The sequence below is a fragment of the Schistocerca serialis genome, chromosome 10, assembly GCF_023864345.2.
Source record: "Schistocerca serialis cubense isolate TAMUIC-IGC-003099 chromosome 10, iqSchSeri2.2, whole genome shotgun sequence".
NCBI lineage: Eukaryota > Metazoa > Arthropoda > Insecta > Orthoptera > Acrididae > Schistocerca > Schistocerca serialis.
The window spans coordinates 223,987,404-224,011,537 of NC_064647.1; positions in this window are offsets into that span (position 1 = coordinate 223,987,404).

The following is a 24,134-nucleotide window of genomic DNA, read 5'->3' on the forward strand; positions in this document are numbered from 1 at the left end:
ATACTCTGGTCACCTTGTAGTGCCTTACCTTCAGTGGTCTTTGCCTCCTGTTTAAATGAAACCATTAAGTGGCTGCGTGCAAATGACAGCTGATGCACCACAGGGTTGAATATTAAGTCCACTAGTTTTGATAGATCCTAGCTGGTCTTACAGAAATATGCCAACAGAATAAAAAGCAGTTCACTAAATTAGCTCTTTGAGTACCAATGGTTTCTGCCTGGAACCACCATTTCATTAATTTTCTTTTGAACGCAAGTGCCTTTAGCATGGAACCACCGATGACATTCTTGTAGTGCATTGTAGCAGCCGCTTGTAGCGTTCGAAGCAACAATTGGTGTGGAGATATTGCTGCGTGATTGAAGAAGAATATGACATGCAGCTTTTTATACTAGTCATATTGAGGATATCATTGACGGTGAAAGTAAGTGAACAGGGCAATCGGGAGTTAAGGAAGACAGGAAGGGCCGGGCTCACGAATCAACTCGTTATTATTTCATTCAAATAACAATTTATTGATTACTTAAAATTTAACTTAAAATCAAAAAATAAATACTGAAATTTGAATCTTAAAGCCACAATTTAAAAGAAATATGACACGCTTTTAATAATAATAAAAAACGGACAAGTACGGTAAAGTTCAGGTGACATTTGCAATTTAAATCTTAAGGCCACAGTTTAGATCAATATAACTAACTGTTAATAATATTAATAAGAAAAGAGCCAGATATGTAAAAGTTCAGGTGAACCTTGCAATTTAAATCTTAGGGCTACAGTTTGGAGATATATAACATGCTTCTAATAATAATAATAAGGAGAAAAGGGCCAGCCACCCAACGTTCAGGTGAAATTTTTAGTGTAAATATTAAGACCACAGTCTGGAGAAATATGACTACAAGGTTTCTCTTTCAGCATACTGTAGTCAAACAGAGCCACACTTAATATTCACCTTGTGTAAGGTGTCGGCGCTGCATGGATGCGAGAGATGCCTTCACATCGCAATTTTTAAACGAACGTCGGGTGGCGTACCCGGCAGATGGGTCCAGGATGGAGCAGACGAACCAGAAACGTAAAGTGGCTGTCCATGCAACCCGATGAATTGTGGCGTCACTAACAAACTATCGGACGGCCACAGTGTGGCCCCTTTCCACAGACGGAGGCCCGCACTCGCTGGCGGACGCGAGGAAGGCAGGCCCCAACAACCGACCGACACGCCCCACACACCACTCCGTCCAACAGCCAATTCCCTGTGTCGAACGGATGTGGCTTTCGCAGACCAACTTGGCTCAGACAGCCCAACCCAGCTCTCACGTAGGAACCCGACGTCACACACAAGTCGGCTCTAACCGAGCAACTCTGCTGTCTCAGACCAACTCCCTGCCCACCCAGAAACACAGCACACAGCCAGCACTGCCTCCTAGACCCACTTCGACCAACGATGCTTACTGAACAAATAGTAACTTGATAGCGAACTCGAGCCAGTGGCCTCAGACAAGGCCCAGGCGAAATAAAATATGACGCCGCGGCTCAGTAAGTATTTCTAAAGCTACTGTAACGCAAATTTGGGTTTGTTCCACTGCTATTATATGCGGTTTCGAAATGTAATCACTGAGACAGTACATCGTTTTGACAAAAAGAATATTAAATTTTTAGACCCACTTTTACTTATTATTTAGGACTATAATTTGTTCTAGGTGATATGAGTTCTTCGAAGCTTCGAGATGTGGTACTGCATCTAGGAGATATGCTAATTTGCTTTCAAATATATCACATGAAATAATAAGTCGTTGAAAACTGTATGACCTAGAGGTTCGATAGTGAAGCCACCCCATTAAAGCAATTGAGTGTCTACTTATTGGCAATTTCTTCTTGTATTAGTTGCTTACTACTATAGTAGAGGTTAATTACGTGAAAAATCAAGACTCAGATAACGGTGTGCACATCAGGCGTCCCGCCACGAGACTCTTGAGCGGATTGAACAGTTTTGCTACATTGCAAGTTGATGGACTAGGAAAAGGGTTTGCTAAAAAATTCCAAAAGTTTGAACTTTGGGACCAGGACAAGATTGATAAAAAGCTATGTTTGTAACATGCTTCTTTAAGATTTTGAAATGTGTACAGTGTTGAAGACAGTAACAAAACGATGACAGATCAGTCCGATGTTACAGGAGAGTGAAGAAGCAAATTTATTGAGCAAGTACGAGATTCAGAGTCAGCAAGAAAAAATACTACTAAAGATTCCATAGTGCCCAATTCTGGCGAAGAGGAATGGACATCTCAATAAAGGGCAGGCACAGAACTAGGACAGATAAGTACACGTACAAGGAAGGCAACTACGAAGAAACTGTGGGTAGCGGATGAAATACCTAAACTGATCAGAGAAGGATGGACGTCTAATAATGCTCAGGGAAACAGCAATCTTGGGGTCGTGCTGGAAAAGTGTTACTTTTATTGTGTTCTCAGTATCGGTTGAGGTACTGCATGTGATGCGCATTACTAGATCGACGCGATAGGGCTCTGAATTGCAATGTGTAACACGACTGTGTTTAAAGTACACCACTGGCCATTAACATTGCTACACAAAGAATAAATCCAGATGATAAACGGGTATTCATTGGACAAATATATTATACTAGAACTGACATGTGATTACATTTTCACGAAATTTGGGTGCATAGATCTTGAGAAATCAGTACCCACAACAACCACCTCTGGGCGTAGTAACGGCCTTGATACGCCTGGGCATTGAGTCAAACAGAGCTAGGCTGGCGCGTACAGGTACAGCTACCCATTCAGGTTCAACACGATACCACAGTTCATCAAGAGTAGTGACTGGTGTATAGTGACGAGCCAGTTGCTCGGCCACCATTGACCAGACGTTTTCAATTGGTGAGAGATTTGGAGAATGTGCTGGCCAGGGAAGCAGTCGAACATTTTCTGTATCCAGAAAGACCCGTACAGGACCTGCAACATGCGGTCGCGCATTATCCTGCTGAAATTTAGGGTTTCGCAGGGGTCGAATGAAGGGTAGAGCCACGGGTCGTAATACATATGAAATGTAACGTCCACTGTTCAAGGTGCCACCAGTGCGAACAAGAGGTGACCGAGACGTGTAACCAATGGCACCCCATACCATCACGCCGGGTGATACGCCAGTAGGGCGAAGACGAATACACGATAGCAACGTACGTTCACGGCCATGTCGCCAAACACGGATGCGACCATCATGATGCTGTAAAGAGAACCTGGATTCATCCGAAAAAATGACGTTTTGCCATTCGTGCACCCAGGTTCGTCATCGAGTACATCATCGCAGGCGCTCCTGTCTGTGATGCAGCGTCAAGGATAACCGCAGCCACGGTCTCCGAGCTGGTAGTCCACGCTGCTGCAAACGTCGAACTGTTCGTGTAGATGGTTGCTGTCTTGCAAACGTCCCCATCTATTGACTCAGGGATGGAGACATAACTGCACGATCCGTTACAGCCATTCGGATAAGATGCCTGTCATCTCGACTGCTAATGATACGAGGCCGTTGGGATCCAGCACGGCGTTCCGTATTACTCTCCTGAACCCACCGATTCCATATTCTGCTAACAGTCATTGGATCTCGATCAATGCGAGCTGCAATGTCGCGATACGATAAACCGCAATCGCGATAGGCTACAATCCGACCTTTATCAAAGTCGGAAACGTGATGGTACGCATTTCTCCTCCTTACACGAGGCTTCACAACAGCGTTTCACGAGGCAATGCTGGTCAACTGCTGTTTGTGTGTGAGCAAACGGTTGAAAACTTTCCTCATGTCAGCACGTTGAAGGTGTCGCCCCCGGCGCCAACTTTGTGTGAATGCTCTGAAAAGCTAATCATTTGCGTATCACTGTATCTTCTTCCTGTTGGTTCAATTTCGCGTCTGTAGCAGCCATCTTCGTGGTGTAGCAATTTTAATGGCCAGTTGTGTATAATATAGCTTACAGGAATATGTACAAAACTAAACAAAATTCAATAAAAATCATGGCGTCGTTTCACGAACTTACATTTACCTTTCCCTGTATTGTGCACAATAATCATACTGTGTCGAAGAAAGACTGAATAGAAAGTACTGTTTAATCAGCCGTCTTTTTGGCGGTTGTAAACAGTGCGTATTCTTTTCCCGTTACTTGAATAACAGTAGCTCACTGACTGGGTCATAGAGCTTACGCAGCACAGATCACTCCTCTTAGCCAAGGACATTCAGTGCGTCGCTATCTGAATGCGGGCCAAAGAAGTTGGCGCTTGAGGTTCCTCCGGCATCCACTCAAGGATCGAGCACCCGGTGTCGAAAGGGTTCAGTCTATTTCCAGAGCGGCTGCGACGAGGCGGGACCCACGTATTTTGGAGGTCAAAGAACTTAACATCTCAACCGGTTACACAACTTCGCCGACGATGTTTGTCTCGCCTTCTTTGAACAGCAGCCAAATTACTCAGCGGCTGACCGTCTCGGAAGATATACTCGAGAGCAGCAGAGGCCCCATGTTGAAATGACCTGTCCTATTTCCAGATTAGTGTGCGACAGAAGTGCCAAAATACCTCCTGTTCCGGCCACCATAGAAACAGGTGACAGGAGATAAAGGAGCACGCAATAAAAATCAGTGAATCCGATATATCTTATCAGAGATAAATTACTTACGCCGTTGCAGAAATGACAAAAAATTAAAAAAAAAGATTTACATGGTACTTTGAATGCGTGACACACTGATCGCTGTCCCTAGAAAACACCATTAGTTTACAAACATTGGGCATATCTTTGCAGGCCCTTAATGTTCAGAGCTTATCTTGTACATCACATGGCGCTGGGTCACTGCTCTCTCTGACAGCAGCTTCCACGGCATGGTCTTACTGAGCTCAACTGAGAACGCTATTTTACGCATTCGCTTATCAAACTGTGGAAGCCTCAAATAGTAAAATATTGCCGATTGGTACTTTTTGTGACCTTTCCAAGGCGTTTGATAATGTTGATCACGTTACTCTCTGAGGAAAGCTCCAGTTTTACGAAACTGATGGCTTTATGCACAGCTGGTTTGAGTCATAGTTAACAAAGAGGACGTAAAACGTTGTGCTGGCTGAATAATTCAAACAATTTAAGACGGTACAAAATTTTAGTGACTATGGAGAAATCACAGAGTGATTCCCACAGGGTTAAATTTTGGGTCCACTCCATATATATATATATATATATATATATATATATATATATATATATATATTACCAACGAATCAGTGCATGGAAAAAATTTAGTAGCCATAAATCCCAAGAGAATTGGATGAACTTATTGAAAACACAGAAGCAATCAAGCAAAATCATTCGCAGTGAAAAACGACAGTATGACAAACGGCGACTGACAGAGTCGAATCGGACTTCATGAGGAACAATACAAGAAACTTCTACAGAACGTTCAGAGAAAATATGACTGGATATCAACCACCCAACTTGTGCTTCAGAAGACCGGATGGAACCCTAGAAACCAACACCAAAAACAATTGTGACATTCTGGCAAAGTACTTTGAAAAACTGCTCAACACGGACCCCCCTATGGAAGAAATGATGACAGAAATGAGCACATACAATCCTGATAGTGAACCTCCAACTCTAGAAGAAGTTAAAGAAATAATCAAGTCACTCAAGAATCGTAGAGCACCAGGAGAAGATGGCATCATCGCGGAAATCTGGAAGTTACAAGACCCAGAACTCACCAAAGACATCCACAGGATCTTGGAAGACATCTGGAAGACCATGAAAATTCCTGACGACTGGAAAACTGCCCTGATACACCCACTACACAAAAAAGGTGACAAGATTGACCCGAACAACTACAGAGGAATATCCCTACTACCGGTCACATACAAGATCCTCTCTAAAGCTTTACTGAACAGACTAGAATGCCAGACCGACCACTTGATTGGGGAATCCCAAGCAGGCTTCCGTAAAGGGCAGTCTTGTGCGGAACAAATTTGGAACCTGAAAATGATTTTACAACACAAACAGAACCTGATCATTACCTTTGTTGACTTCAAAAAGGCGTACGACTCTATCGACCGGAAAACTCTCTTCAAAATTCTAGCAGAATACAAAGTAGACAACAGAACACGGGCTATCATAGAGCAAACTTTAACCAACACAAACTCCAAAGTAAAGTTCTGTGGGGAACTATCAGAGCCCTTTGAAATTCGCACAGGTGTCCGACAAGGCGATGGCCTCTCACCTCTCCTTTTCAATCTGGTGTTAGATAAGGTCATAAAAGAATGGGAAACATCACAACAGGGGGTAACCCTAGGAAACCTACAGATTAAATGCCTGGCTTTTGCAGACGATTTGGCGATTGTCACGAAAGGTATAAAGGAAACAAAAGACGCTATTGAAAAGCTGCACGAAATCGCTTCCAAAACTGGACTACAGATCTCTTACGAAAAGACACAGTTTATGAGCACAAACAAACTCTCATCTCTGAACACAAAGTATGGCACGATTTACAAAACGGCAAACTTCAAATACCTCGGTGAAACACTACAAATGAGTGGACATAACAGAGACTCAAACGAAGAAAGAAAGTCTAAACTAGACAAGGCATACAAAGTAGTGTGGAATCATTACAACAAGAAGTCTATCTCACAAAAAGCCAAATTACGCCATTACGACACAGTGGTGCTCCCCGAGGCACTATATGCAGCAGAGACCACACTAATCCTAGGGCATACACGTATCAGACAATTAGAAAAAGTAGAACGGAAAATACTTAGGAAAATATTTGGCGCAACTAACAACAATGAAATATGGATCAAGAAACCTATAGAGGAACTGTACAAACATACGGAGACAATCACAGAAAAGATTAGAAAACGCAGACTACAATTCTATGGACACCTATACAGAATGCCATCACACAGGCTGACCAAACAGATCTTTGACTGGGTAACCACTAGAAACAACAAATGGGTGGCAGAGGTGGAAATCGACCTGAACCAACTCAACATAACAGCGGACACAATAAACGACACAATAAAATTCAGAAACATCATTAAGAAAAGTAAACTACAGGAGATACAATGTGACAAACGAACAGGCATAAAATGGATCGAAGAATGCAAGCAAGATCACAGCCAGAAGGTGAAAGAAATATGGGCAACCAAAAAGGCAATCAAGATAAAGCCAAAGACACAAAGCCGACAAAAAGCATGGACAGAGGACCGGAAACAGAACCACAGCGAGCGAATGAGGGAAGTTTGGGCAGCAAGGAAGGCAGCAAAAGGAACTGGCCATGTAGTTTAGTCCAAATGCGCTCTTTAAGGGCAAAACACCAATAATATATATATATATATATATATATATATATATATATATATATATATATATATATGTGTGTGTGTGTGTGTGCAGAACAGATTCTTAATTTAAAAACAATTTTGAGAGTGAGAGCTATACAAAACAGTAGTTACAAAACAGTAGTTACTTTCGTAGACTTCAAGAAGGCCTACGACTCAGTTGACAGACAAACACTATTCCAGATACTTTATGAATCAGGGATAGATGAAAACACCAGAAGACTTGTTGAACAAACGCTCACAGATACAACATCAAGAATTAAGTTTCAAGGCGAAATTTCTGAACCATTCAAAATCAAAACAGGAGTTCGACAAGGTGTGTCCCCAATTCTCTTTAACTTGGTTTTAGATAAAGTAGTAAAAACATGGGAAAACACATTAAAAAACAGAGGCACAAAGGGTATAAGCATGGGCCAAGGAAAGAACAAATTTGAAGTAAAATGTTTAGCCTTTGCGGATGATATGGCATTGATAACTGAAAACCGAACAGACGCAACAGTTATGCTTGATATGCTACACGAGATTGCTGAAAAGACTGGGCTAAAAATATCCTATGAAAAAACCGAGTATATAGAACACAAACATAATACAGAAAAGTTTATGAAAACAAAGTATGGAAAAATTAAAAGAGTTGATAGATTCAAATACCTGGGGGAGTGGATCCAAGCCAATGGACTGGATAACACAACAAATAAAGAAAGAATAAAAAAGTTGGAATTTGCATATAAATTAACACAAAACTACTACAATAAGAAATCAATATCCATACAAGCAAACATTAAACATTATAATTCAGTTATTAGGACACAAGCAACATATGGATCAGAGTGCCTAACATTGAATAAGAAAGGCGAATTAAGAGAACTAGAAAAAAGAGAGAGAAAAATATTAAGAAAAATTCTAGGTCCTGAGAAAAACAAGGAAAACAGGTGGATTAAAAGGAGAAATGAAGACCTATACAAAAATACAGAAAAGATCACAGATACAATGAGGAAGAGACGGCTAAAATTTTATGGACATTTAAAAAGAATGGAAGAAACACGAATTACAAAGAAAATTTTTAATTACGTTAGTAAGCTGAAAAACACCGTAGGATGGATAGAAGCAGTAAAGAAAGACGCCAACAAAATAGGTGCTACAGAAGAAATAATACGTGACAGGAATAACTTTAGGCTACTTATAGAAAACGCAAACTATGAAGAAGATGCGCCAAAACCTCGACCCAAGAGAGTGTGGACAGATGAGCAGAGACGAGCAGTTTGCGAGAAAATGAAGAAGTACTGGGAAGAACGGAAGAAAAAGAAACACCATAAGTCTTAAGTTGTATGCGGCCCATAGCTGGCCAAATTCATAATTAAAAAATATATATATATATATATATATATATATATATATATATATATATGAGTGTGTGTGTGTGAGTCTCCTACCACATGACATTCCCAAAGCAGAATGGGTACTTTTTGCAGACGATACTAGTGATACAATAAATCCCATTAGTTAGAAAACAACAGACGAGTTGGTAAAGGATATTTCCCAAAGAATTATAAAGTGGTTCTCAGAAAGTTTATTCTCCCTAAATGCTAAGAAAGCGCTTCATATTCAGTTCTGTACAACAAATACAGTCATCTGAACAACTGATTTAGCACATGAGCAGGAGTCAGTAAATAGGACACTATTCTCTAAATGTTTGGGTGTACATATTGAAGCAAACTTGAACTGGAAGAGCATGTTATCAAGCTTCTGAGTCAAGTTCAGCTACCTTAGCGCTTCATAGAAAGACTAGTCTTGAAACAAACTATCAGCTTGTCGACATATTTTGCATATTTCCACTCAATAATATTTTATGGAATAATATTCTGAGGTAACTCATCCCTTAGAAAGTGTTGTGTACATAGTTCCGCGTAGTCAGCGCGTACACAACTTTCCCAACGGAGTGCGCCCCACTAAGCACAAAAGGGCAGGCGTAGCGCTCGTCTGTCTCCGCACTACGTGATGGCGCTGTCTTAGACACGGACCAAATTCTGCTTCCGCCGATCCGCGTATTAATATGTCTCGCAGCCAATGAGATTGCTGCTAACGTAGAACCTTTTCTCCTCACGGATCATACTCGTGCAGTGATACCTGAACGCTCGAGGTATTATAACAAGTGTACAGACCTCCGATTAGTCAGTCTGCATTAGTCTATAGTCAAGTTTCAGTCTGCTCCTAATAAGATTATCATATTCCTGTACATAGCCATGAAGAGAAATGTATAGACACTTTGTCAAGTATCAGAGATATGTGAGAATGAGATTAATGTACCAAGACCAAAGGAACTTCAGATTGTCAATTGTAAATAGAACCCAGAATCAAGTTAAGTAATTTTATGTTGTTATTATTTTAATAAATGTGTATGAAAATTAATCAAGTTCTGTTTAAAGTTGGTCACCGTCAATCTGCTGCTCTAAGCGTGCAAGTGGCATTTCTATCGTCTGACCTAACGGCAGAAGATGAACACGCCACGATAAGACCACGAGACATATTGCTGACACTTGCCTACTTCGTTAGAGCGACAAGTCAAATAATCTGATGGTGTGTGTACCAAAAGTCTTGCGGTACGCACACCACAGAAAGACAATATTGATTGCATAAAAATGAGCAGTAAGAATAATATATAGTATCTGCTCGTGGACATAAGTACCTTTCAAGGAGCTAGGCGTATTATCTGTGCCATCACAATTCATAAACTCGCTAATGAAATTCATCATAAATAATCCATCACAACTTGAGAAGAACGGTTGTGAATGTTTGCCTTCATTCATTTCTTCGTTTGTTGTCCTCGGTGTCGAAGTACTGGCTGAAAAATGGGTTGTGGAAGAACAACACTGACTACTTTAAATGATGTAGCTGACAGGTGCACATATGCGTTTCACAATACTCTACTTTCACTGTTCACGACCCCCCAATAATACACAGTTATATATGGCCAGTGCACTACTGTTAAACTTTCCATAAGCTTCACTAATAGTTTGCAGGCAAACCTCTACATACTGCTACAATAGTTTACTATTGAACATCTACGAGCAGTAAAAACCTAAAGTTCACAGTTCTTGAAGAATAGAAAAATTACGTATGGGGCAGACACTGTCACTGTTTTAACACACAGCCCAATTGTGTAACACGTATTTCACAGTTAAAGTTGAAGCATTGTAGTTGTTCTAATTACCACAAGTTTCTGTTCTGAAATTCGGCCATGGACTGACTGTTTTGGAACCAAAAATTGGACCCTTATATATCCTCACAATAACAGGTATTGAGATTGCACATCCTTCGAAGTTAAATTACAATTAAAACCTTAACTCATTCGATTAACTGCATACATCAAAAAAGTCGTTCCTTTTAACAGTTTCTTCTACAACAAGGTTTAGGCCGCATTATTTGTTTAAATGATTAAATTAACATATATAGTTACGTAAACAATACTTTTGACGAAAATGGAAATTACTTTGGAATTAATTCTGGGATGGCTTTGCTAACTTGTTTTCAAATAGAGCCGAATAGAAACTTAAAGATTACTAGTATTTCGTCTTCGAAATTTTTATAATTACTATAGAATTTGTTTTTGTTTATAAGTCAACAGTAGAACTTGAGTTACGAAACAATTACTGATTTCACCCTGTAACAAAATATACTAACTAGGAAAAGCCGAAATAAATTAGAAAATGAATTACATACATAAATCTAAGCACAAAATTATATCTGGTTTTATTCCTTAAAACTGAGGGCCAACCTTTCTCTTCTGCGAGAATGCAGATTATATTCACGTATGTTAATCGTAATTAGTTAAGAACGAAAAAACGAATTTAAGGAGGCAGATGAAAAAAAAGGGGAAGTAAAAATATCCGTACTTGCTTTGTCACACAGTGATGACTGTACTTACAACACTACAGGGGAACATTATCTTCACTACACATTATTAAGGCTATCACTGGCTTTAAAAAGAGTTCAGTATGTAGCTACGAATTTTTTTTATCGTTTGGCCAGTAAGATAAACCATTTATAGGTAGTAAAGCAAGTTTTGAATCCAATATAAAATTATTTCTCCTGGACTACTGGTCAGCTCCTATTCGATTGACGAATTTCTACTTGAAATCTGGTAAGCAGGAAGAAAAATATTTTTAAGTTCAGTTGCATGAGCAGGACTAAAAATGTGTTAATTAGTGTTAGTCCTTATTATGTACACATATTCTGCAAACTGGCTCTTTCCACATTTCGATAAAGGAGTCGTTCAAATTAACTTTGGAACATATAACTACCTACCTAACTGATTTGGTAATAGAATGTGACATGGATCCTCGTGAACAGCATGATTGCTCATACAACCCATCTTCACAGTATGGTTCTTGAAAGCTCTTAACCACACTCATAGTTAAAGGCACAAAAATCACCATCAGAGTCCCACAGCATTCAATTGTGGATCCACTGCAGTTCCTTAAAAATTACTGACCACTAAAATTTCACTAGCAATGGGAAGAAATAAGGAAACATGGTTGGAATAATACAGAATGAAATTTATAGGTGATTTAGGGGTACACAGGGTGCAAAATAGAGTCTACAGTGTTGACATCTCTGGCAGCAACAATGGCTGTAACCTGCTTGGGCAGGGTCGATCTGTGCCTGAATGAAACATACGGATACAGCGTTACGTGCTGCTTCAGCTCTGTGCCAATTACTGTGGATTGTGAGCGGTGACACGCCTGTGGCAACCTATGACCAGGTGTTTTAATGGGTGAGAGATATGGAGAGCATTTAGCCATATCAACAGCTAAACACTGTCCACATTGAGGAAGGTCTGGAGAATGTGAGCAACATACACTGTTATGTTAGTTCGTTGGAAGATGGTTATTTCGAGGGTGAAGCTCAACTACCATCCTTAAAAAGTCGGAAATGCAATGGCTGCTGTCCGAATTGCTGGGTGTGCTAACCAGAGATGATCATTTCGTTTTACCCAATGACGCCCCATATCGTCAGTCCATGTGCTGGGCTCATATGATGATGATGAAAGGCATCTGGCTTCATTGCAGTATTCACATACAGATGTACTACTGGCCATTAAAATTGATACACTAAGAAGAAATGCAGATGATAAATGGGTATTCATTGGACAAATATATTATACTAGAACTGACATGTGATTACATTTTCACGCAATTTGGGTGCATAGACCCTGAGAAATCAGTACCCACAACAACAACCTGTGGCTGTAATAACGGCCTTGATAGACCTGGACAGAGCTTGGATGGCGTATACAGGTACAAATGCCCATGCAGCTTCAACACGATACCACAGATCATCAAGAGTGGCGTATTGTGACGAGCCAGTTTCTCGGCCACCATTGACCAGACATTTTCAGTTGGTGTGAGATCTGGAGAGTGTGCTTGTCAGGGCGGCAGTAGAACATTTTCTGTATCCAGAAAGGCCCGTACAGGACCTGCAACATGCGGTCGTGCATTATCCTGCTGAAATGGAGGGTTTTGCAGGGATCGAATGAAGGGTAGAGCCACGGGTCGTAACATATCTGAAATGTGACGTCCACTGTTCAAAGTGCCATCAATGAGAACAAGAGGTGACCGAGACGTGAAACCAGTGGCACCCCATACCATCACGCCTGGTGATACGCCAGCATGGCGATGACGAATTCACGCTTTCAATGTGCGTTCATCGCGATGTCGCCAAACACGGATGCGACCATCATGATGCTGTAAACAGAACCTGGATTCATACGAAAAAATTCGTGCACCCAAGTTCGTCGTTGAGTACACCATCGCAGGTGCTCCTGTCTGTGATGAAGCGTCAAGGGTAACCGCAGCCATGGTCTCCGAGCTGATAGTCCATGCTGTTGCAAACGTCGTCGAACTGTTCGTGGAGATGGTTGTTGTCTTGCAAACTTCCCCATCTGTTGACTCAGGGATCGACATGTGGCTGCACGATCCATTACACCCATGTGGATAAGATGCCTGTCATCTCAACTGCTAGTGATACGAGGCCGTTGGGATCCAGCACGGCGTTCCGTATTACCCCCCTGAACCCAACGATTCCATATTCTGCTAACCGTCATTGGATCTCGACCAACGCGAGCAGCAGTGTCCCGATACGATAAACCGCACTCGCGGTGGGCTACAATCCGACCTTTATCAAAGTGACGGTTCGCAATTCTGCTCTTTACACGAGGCATCACAACAACGTTTCATTAGGCAACGCCGATGAACTGCTGTTTGTGTATGAGAAATCGGTTGGGAACTCTCCTCATGTTGTAGGTGTCGCCACCGGTGCCAACCTTATATGAATACTCAGAAAAGCTTATCATTTGCATCTCACAGCATCATCTTCCTGTCGGTTAAATTTCGCGTGGTGTAGCAATTTTAATGGCCAGTAGCGTACATCGATTGTGTTTCTGTAATGTTGGCGATCGTCTAAAAAGATAGCGTGTTTTCAGTCATATGTCATATGTTGTTGTTGGGTGACCACTGCTGGCGTACTATTCTCTGCGACCACACCATGGTGCTCCAGACGTTGGCACCATATTTGTGTGTATGCTTGTCTTGTTGTAAACTAACCAATTTCCTGACTAGAGATACACGACAAGGCTGTATGATCCTGTACAACAAAGCAAACAATGTGTATGTCTTCTTGGGCACTCGGTGTTCAGTACAGCCCTCCTGAAGCCTTCAATTACATACTCCCATAGCTATCTGGCATCCTGGCCAATGTGAGCAGCAATATCACAGAAAAATTAACTACTGTCTTAGTAGGCCATGATTCCATTGATGTCAAATTGTGACATGTATTAGTGGACATTTCTCCTTCTTCCTCCTTACACAAGAAAGCCTATGCATATTCTTTCCTGAAATACAGAATGCATATGGGGTTACTTCTAGTTGATTTGTGCAGGTATGTAAAATAAAAGGCATTTGCATTTCCACATATGTAATGCACTTCATGCTAATATGACATTTATTGCAGGTCACCTTCTTTGTTTCGACTTTAATGGTGACTACAATATAAGCGAACATACCTCTACTTAATTGACATGTAGCTGTGGTCCGCACTTTGTAACTGATATCTTATGGATGGCTTGTGCTGTGACAGACTCATAGACTTTCTTTCCATGCAATACATACTGATACAGAGTCTTAGCTTAGCCGTGAATGTAGCAGCCAACAGTGCAGAGAGATGCAGACAGGGAAGTGCCCTGCTGAGTCCCTAGCTGTAGTTATGGCACTCTGAACGCATTGTGCATATCTAATGGTTGACCGGTTATGTTCGCCCTACCGGCGTCTGTTCCAGATTCACAGCATGCATAACGAACTGTGGACCCCTAGTTTCTACTTATCAGACGATCTGCTAATTACATCAATTATTCATAGACCGGGAATTACGCTCCTGTACATGTTGTAACTTTAATATCATGATTCACCAAATAATACATGATGCTGTGGCTACTAGGATACGAAACTGGTCTTTAAATAAATTGTTTACAGGAGTGGCCAAGCTGGTATTGTACAAGGTGTCTACTTATAGCTGCGTTTGTCCCTCATACAAGATGGTGTGTAATCCACACGAACATCGGCACAAAGATTCGTAAATATTGGTCTGATGCTTCAAGACATATCGCATTCCATTTCCGCCAGTCCAGCTTAAACACAAAAAACGATAGGTGGTTTACAAGTAACAATATGATCATAAATGAAAAAAGATACTATTCCACATACACTCCTGGAAATGGAAAAAAGAACACTGCGAGAGGGCTGTACAAGCAATGATCACACGCACGGCACAGCGGACACACCAGGAACCGCGGTGTTGGCCGTCGAATGGCGCTAGCTGCGCAGCATTTGTGCACCGCCGCCGTCAGTGTCAGCCAGTTTGCCGTGGCATACGGAGCTCCATCGCAGTCTTTAACACTGGTAGCATGCCGCGACAGCGTGGACGTGAACCGTATGTGCAGTTGACGGACTTTGAGCGAGGGCGTATAGTGGGCATGCGGGAGGCCGGGTGGACGTACCGCCGAATTGCTCAACACGTGGGGCGTGAGGTCTCCACAGTACATCGATGTTGTCGCCAGTGGTCGGCGGAAGGTGCATGTGCCCGTCGATCTGGGACCGGACCGCAGCGACGCACGGATGCACGCCAAGACCGTAGGATCCTACGCAGTGCCGTAGGGGACCGCACCGCCACTTCCCAGCAAATTAGGGACACTGTTGCTCCTGGGGTATCGGCGAGGACCATTCGCAACCGTCTCCATGAAGCTGGGCTACGGTCCCCGGTCCCGCACACCGTTAGGCCGTCTTCCGCTCACGCCCCAACATCGTGCAGCCCGCCTCCAGTGGTGTCGCGACAGGCGTGAATGGAGGGACGAATGGAGACGTGTCGTCTTCAGCGATGAGAGTCGCTTCTGCCTTGGTGCCAATGATGGTCGTATGCGTGTTTGGCGCCGTGCAGGTGAGCGCCACAATCAGGACTGCATACGACCGAGGCACACAGGGCCAACACCCGGCATCATGGTATGGGGAGGGATCTCCTACACTGGCCGTACACCACTGGTGATCGTCGAGGGGACACTGAATAGTGCACGGTACATCCAAACCGTCATCGAACCCATCGTTATACCATTCCTAGACCGGCAAGTGAACTTGCTGTTCCAACAGGACAATGCACGTCCGCATTTATCCCGTGCCACCCAACGTGCTCTAGAAGGTGTAAGTCAACTACCCTGGCCAGCAAGATCTCCGGATCTGTCCCCCATTGAGCATGTTTGGGACTGGATGAAGCGTCGTCTCACGCGGTCTGCACGTCCAGCACGAACGCTGGTCCAACTGAGGCGCCAGGTGGAAATGGCATGGCAAGCCGTTCCACAGGACTACATCCAGCATCTCTACGATCGTCTCCATGGGAGAATAGCAGCCTGCATTGCTGCGAAAGGTGGATATACACTGTACTAGTGCCGACATTGTGCATGCTCTGTTGCCTGTGTCTATGTGCCTGTGGTTCTGTCAGTGTGATCATGTGATGTATCTGACCCCAGGAATGTGTCAATAATGTTTCCCCTTCCTGGGACAATGAATTCATGGTGTTCTTATTTCAATTTCCAGGAGTGTATATTATGAAAAAAATAAATAGAATTTGCTTCATGCAAGACGCAATCACTGCCTGTGCCTTCGTGTGGCCGGCAGTATCCCTGTTTGCGAGCTGAGATCGTCATCTCGCTCTCCCTCCTATTGCTCACACAATGTGGCAGGTGATGCACCAGAGTTACCAAATAAATAAACTGGGTAAGGCAGGGACAGCCTTGCCAATAAGTCAGAGAAATTCGTCTTTGGTCTCATGTGTAAGCAGCATCTTCACACAGAGATGTGCACGAACTGAAACTGGAAACTTACCGAGTAACGCCAGTGAGACCCCTGACAAAGTGAATTCAAATACCCTTGCTAGATATCATTACTGGAACTGTGATCAGACACTCTCGATACACAGGCCTCAGTTGATAAACAGCGAACCATTTTCTTAGATTTATTTGCAATTAATGAGGGTTAGCACCTGTGAGGTTAGTGATGAACTTGAAACATGTATCTTTTTGCCTCAGCTCGTTTCGTCCATAAGTTAACATCAAACTACAGTTTCTTCTCCAAAATGGCACACACACAGACACACTGGAATTGATGGTGTACTGTCTTGAGTGAGCTTTGGCCTAGCTGGATGTGTGACATGTCTCCTGGGAGAATCCTTGGTTTGCAGTGGCCTATCGGAAGCTTGCCGTGCGAATTCGCTTGAATTTGTCGTTATGTACCATAACTACTCTTGTTCTTGGGCTCGGCCATGTAGTGGCCAGTTACTGTTTCACTTTATCCCACTCCAAAACTATTGGTGAAATCACTGTATGGCATTGGCTTAATCAGTACATTGCAAATGTACAGCTGCATTCATATAGATCGAATTTGTTTTTCCGTTGTCATTGTCAGGCATGGCATGTATTTTGTTCATGCTTTCCATTCTGATAGAAAAAAATGGTTCAAATGTCTCTGAGCATTATGGGACTTAACTTCATAGGTCATCAGTCCGCTAGAACTTAGAACTACTTACACCTAACTAACCTAAAGACACACACACACACACATCCATGCCCGAGGCAGGATTCGAACCTGCGACCATACCGGTCGCGCGGTTCCAGACTGTAACGCCTAGAACCGCTCGGCCACCCTGACCGACTTGTGACAGAAAATGGAACTTAGTTCTATACGGACATGTGTGAGTTGTATGTCCACATCGACTAGAATATTTATGCATTATATTGCCATCTGTGATCATGCTAGATATTAAAAACCGTTCTTATTCAGCAACAAGTGAGTTCAATTCCTCGACATCAGTATTTTATAAGAGGGTTATTTGGAAAGTATGGAACGATCGGTCGCGAAGTGGAAAATACAGTGAAAATCTGATGAAGCTTTGTGCAGATGCGTTCAGCACTGTGTCTAGTACACCCGTCGATCGCATCGTGTCGCTATTTTCAGTTCTGATCTCACAGCCAAGTATGGCAGCCTGGGGAAAGATTTCGCCTGGAGCTATGCAATCTTCATAACATGACTGTCATGCAGTTCGTTCTACACGACAATTCTCGGCGGCACTCTGTAGAGGCAATGAAGATGCTCCTGCAGCGTGTCACCCACAATACAGCCCGTAATTGGCTACCCCTGAGGTTCATCTCTGCTCAAATGAACCGCTGGCTATGAAGACAATATTTTGACACAGACAACGATCTGCAGTCCAGAGTAGAAATTTGTCAAAAAGCACTGGCGACTGTCTTCTATAATGACGGAATTGAAAAGTTGGTACAACGCTACGACAGGTGTCTAAGTCTGCGCGGAGACTGTGTAGAGAAGCAGCTGGAAGGTGTAGCTAACCGTTGCAAATAAAACAGTTTTGATTTTCACTGTGGTTTCCACTTCGCGACCTACTGTTCCTTACTTTCCGAACAGCCCTCGTATATTCTGTAAAGTGATACGCATTAAGGTAACAAAACTCAAGGGACTGCGATATGCATGTATACAGAAGGCGGTAGTAAAACATAACCAAGGTACAGAAGGGTAGTGCATTGGCGGAGCTGACTTTTGTATCTAAGTGCTCCATGTGAAAAGCTTTCTGATACGATAATGGCCGCAAGACGGAAATTAACAGACTCTGAATGCGAAATGGTAGTTGGAGGCATGGGACATTCCATATCGGAAATCGTTAGGGAATTTGTTATTGCGAGAGTCAGAGTATCAAGAATGTGCCGAGAATACCAGATTTCAGCCATTACCTCTCACCACAGATAACGCAGTGGCCGACGGCCTTCGTTTAAAGACCGAGAGCAGTGCTGTTAGCGAAGGGTTCTCAGTGCTAACAGAGAAGTATCACTGAGTGAAGTAACTGCAGAAATCAATGTGGGGCGTAAGACAAACGTAGCCGTTAGGACAGAGTTGCGAATTTGGTCTTAATCGGCTATGGCAGCAGAGTGGCTTTGCTAACAGCACGACATCGTGACCATATCAGTTGGACCCTAGATGGCTGGAAAACCGTCGCCTGGACATATGCGTCCCGATTTCAGCTGGTGAGAACTGATGATAAGGATCATGCCTAATGCAGAACCCACGATGCCATAGCCTCAAGTTGTCAACAAGGCACTGTGCAAGCTGCTGGTGACTCTAGAATGGTGTGGGCTATATTTACATGGAATGAACTGTGTCCTGTGGCCCAACTGAACCGATCACTGGCTGTAAATGATTGTTGTTGTTGTGGTCTTCAGTCCTCAGACTGGTTTGATGCAGTTCCCCATGCTACTTTATCCTGTGCAAGCTTCTTCATCTCCCAGTACCTACTGCAACCTACGTCCTTCTGAATCTGCTTAGTGTATTCATCTCTTGGTCTCCCCCTACGACTTTTATCCTCCACGCTGCCCTCCAATACTAAATTGGTGATCTCATGATGCCTCAGAACATGTCCTACCAACCGATCCCTTCTTCTAGTCAAGGTGTGCCACAAATTTCTCTTCTCCCTAATTCTATTCAATACCTTCTTATTAGTTATGTGATCTATTTGGTTATTTGGAGATCATTTGCAGCCATTCATGGACTTCACTCTCAAAAAACAATGCAACTTTTATGGATGACAATGCGCCATGTCACAAGACACAATTGTTCGAGACTGGTTTGAGGAACATTCTTGGCAGTTCGAGAGAATGATATCGCCACTGATGCAACATGTATAGGAAATGTCTGAGAGGTAAGATTGCGCTCAAAATACTGCACTGGCATCATTTTCGTAGTTATGGACGGCTATAGAGGCTGAGTGGCTCAATATTCCTGCAGGGGACTTCCAATGATTGTTGAGTCCATGCCGGGTCGAACTGCTGCAATACACTGGACAAAAGGAGGTCCAAGACGACATTACACCAAGAAGAAATGCAGATGATAAACGGGTATTCATTGGACAAATATATTATACTAGAACTGACATGTGATTACATTTTCATGCAATTTGGGTGCATAGATCGTCAGAAATCAGTACCCAGAACAACCACCTCTGGCCGTAATAACGGCCTTGATACGCCTGGGCTTTGAGTCAAACAGGGCTTGGATGTCGTGTATAGGTACAGCTGCCCATGCAGCTTCAACACGATACCACAGTTCATCAAAAGTAGTGACTGGCGTATTGTGACGAGCCAGTTGCTCGCCCACATTGACCAGACGTTTTCAATTGGTAAGAGATCTGGAGAATGTGCTGGCGAGGGCAGAAGTCGAACATTTTATGTATCCAGAAAGGCCCATACAGGACCTGCAACATGCGGTCGTGCACTATCCTGCTGAAATGTAGGGTTTCGATGGGATCGAATGAAGGGTAGAGCCACGGGTCGTAACACATCTGAAATGTAACGTCCACTGTTCAAAGTGCCGTCAATGCGAACAAGAGGTGACCGAGACGTGTAACCAATGGCACCCCATATCATCACGCCGGGTGATACGCCAGTATGGGGATGACGAATACACGCTTCCAATGTGCGTTCACCGCGATGTCGCCAAACACGGATGCGACCATCATGATGCTGTAAACAGAACCTGGATTCATCCGAAAAAATGTCATTTTGCCATTCGTGCACCCAGGTTCGTCGTTTAGTACACCATCGCAGGCGCTCCTGTCTGTGACGCAGCGTCAAGGGTAAACGCAGCCATGGTCTCCGAGCTGATAGTCCATGCTGCTGCTTTGTTCGTCAAGCTGTTCGTGCAGATGGTTGTTGTCTTGCAAACGTCCCCATCTCTTGACTCAGGGATCGAGACGTGGCTGCACGATCCGTTACAGCCATGCGGATGAGATTGCTGTCATCTCGACCGCTAGTGATACGAGGCCGTTGGGATCCAGCACGGCGTTCCGTATTACCCTTGCGAACCCACCGATTCCACATTCTGCTAACAGTCATTGGATCTCGACCAACGCGAGCAACAATGTCGCGATACGATAAACCGCAATCGCGATAGGCTACAATCCGACCTTTATCAAAGTCGGAAACGTGATGATACGCATTTCTCCTCCTTACACGAGGCACCACAACAACGTTTCACCAGGCAACACCGGTCAACTGCTGTTTGTGTACGAGAAATCGGTTGGAAACTTTCCTCGTATCAGCAAGTTGTAGGTGTCACCACCGGCGCCAACCTTGTGTGAATGCTCTGAAAAGCTAATAATTTGCATATGACAGCATCTTCTTCCTGTCGGTTAAATTTCGCGTCTGTAGCACGTCATCTTCGTGGTGTAGCAATTTTAATGGCCAGTAGTATATTTAAGTTAACTGTCTGTAACAGGCCACAGTTTGATTTCACACCGTTTTCAACTGAGCTGCCACTCAAAAACGTCTTCCAAATTTCTCAACACCTCTAGTACTACAATATGTTAAGTGATTTTCAGCATTTTTAGCTCAATATCTGTACAGCAAACAGATTGTAAATACAGCACCAAACCAAGAATGCGCTACAGATCATCTCTCACCAAATGTACAGATAAAAGGTTGTGTTATGTTCAGAGATTAATGTTTTGTCTTTAAACAATGTACAAGGTTATAGCAGGTTATATAAACATCTTAAACATTTCCGTTGCATGAACGATCGTCTATTAGGCGATCTCCATCACACTTATGTTTTTCATAATCTTTGCTCTAACGTAGTTCGACTTCTCTTCTTGTATTACTAATCACTCATTTCGTTCTGCAACTCCTGAGTCTCTATCCCGTTGTGTACGTAATTTGTGCCCACTTTACTAGGGTCTGTCGGAGAAACGGCTGTAATCACTTGCAAGCAGTCTAAATTTTTGGTTTCAGTGGTTAAATAGTGAAAACGATTTCAGTTGGCAACTACTTCCAGGATCAACCTTTCAGTTGGTTTACATTGCCCAAATTAGCGATTGGTTTTCGAATGTCTTACATAGCCAGAATTAACTTTGGATTGTCTTTCAAATAGTTTGAATTGCCAATATTCAAAAAGCTTGTACTTGCAGGATTGGTCTCATGGGAACCTTCTAATTAATTTCATACACGCCATCCTGCTTCATTGGTTTCCACTGATGGTATGTGAACATACTTCATTTTGGTGATGATGGAGAAGATGATCTGAAACTGGCGTGATCTCCGCAACGCAGTTGCTTCACTTAACGTAGCTAGTGTCTTTTTTCATGACTCATGTGTTTTTTATTACTTATCTGGAGAAGAAAAACTCAGTTTATTTAAATTTTGTGTTCAGTTACTTACTTATGTCATTCAATGGTTTTTGGGGTTGAAAATCTGATGATTGTGACTTCATTTGATGTCTTATGATCTCGCAAAATGCTACTGTAGTGTGACTGAAAATTTAACGATTTGTTTGTATTTTAGTGTAAATTCAGGTACTCGGGTTCCTTGTTGTATCCAAAGTATTGATTTCACGCCCTGTTTAACTGAGCTGCCACTCAAAAACTTCTTGCAAATTTCCCAACACCTCGAGTATTAAAGTATATTAAGCGACTTTTCAGCATTTTTAGCTGAATGTCTGTACAGCAAACAGATTTTAAACACAGCACCAAACCCAGCATGGTGTTTTAGGTGTTGGAAAATTGCATACTGTTTGGACAGGTAATTGTTACTTGTAAAAATTGTTCAATGTCTTCTGAGGGTACAACTAGTTATATTTGCTTATTTCAAATGCGCTAAGAATGGTTTCAGTGGACAACGAAACTGATATTAAAGAACAGAGTTAGGGCGAGCAGCTCTTTTGGGCAGGCACAGTAATTATTAAAGGGTAATAAATATTTTGCAGATCTTCTTTTCTTTCTGTGGTGTTCAGTAATAAATTGTGAGGGGCATGTGCATAATAAGTTCTTTTGCAGATTTCGGGCAGCACGCTAGATACACTCTCTTTTTAGTACTTCTTTTCAAACATACACTTGGAACTCCAGCAGAGAAGACTTGCTTTAAAGTACGTTCCACAAAGATAGCTAATGTTTTTTACGTTTCCTGAAGCACCTTCCTGCCTCTCCCACCCGACATGCCTCCTTCGTGTCTTGTCTCACACAACACCTTCAACCCTAAGCTTCTACTTCAAAACACATCTACACTGATAATTAATTAGTACTGCCTTTTACTATTACTTTTGGTGTCTTTCACACGAATCGAACCGTTGACCACCCCAACTAACGGTTTTGCCCAGTCCTCGAGACATTATTGTCCTTCAACTGCTTCCACGTCCCTGTACCTGTGACTTAGAATTAATTTCGCTGTGCACTGTAGTCAAATTAGAAAACTTAATCATATAACACTTTTATAGACACATGTAAATTTCAGTTATTTCAGATAATATAAATCGAAAAATTGTGTTTGTCGTTAACAAACCATGCAAAGAGTAATTCTGTCTTAACCTGGAGTTTAATGTGGTACAACAGGTTAATTTCAAGGTTCACAAAATATTGTCAGAGGTGAAACTCAAGTAAAACTGCTAGAAAAAGGCAACTTCCCTGCAAGGACGGCCAATAATTCAGCACACAAGCAGTGCTCTGGGGTACGCATGCCATACCTCCCTCATCTGACTGCACGCTCGCCCCCCCCCTCCCCCTCCCCCCTAAACACAGCATGCTGACTGAGCATCAGAAGAGGGTTGGAGGGCTAAACTATGAATTTAACATAATGCAGTCACATTATACATGCAGTCACATTATAGATGACTTGGTTTTATATTTGATATTTTTCAACAATCCACATCATAAATAAAAACAAGTTTAGTATTATTTTATCTACACCCAGACCATACTCCGCAAGCCACCTAACGGCGTGTGGCGTAGAGTAGTTTCTGTACCACTACCTGATCCCTACAACCCTGTTCCACTCGCGAATAGACCGTGGGAAGAATGATTGTCGGTAAGCCTCTGTATTGGCTCCAATTTCTCAAATTTTCTCCTCGTGGTCAATACCCGAGATGTATGCGGGGGAGGAAGTAATATGTTGTCCGACTCCTCGTGAGAAGTGCTGTCCCGAAATTTCAATAGTAAATCTCTCCGTGATGCACAACATGTCTCGTAATGTCTGCCAGTGGAGTTTGTTTAGCGTCTCAGTAACACTCTCTCGCCAGCTAAACGGTCCCGTGACGAAATGCGCCGCTCTCCGTTGGATTTTCTCTATCTCCTCTGTCTGGTAGGGATCCCAGATGGATTAACAATACTCAAGAATCGGGCGAACAAGCGCCTTATAAT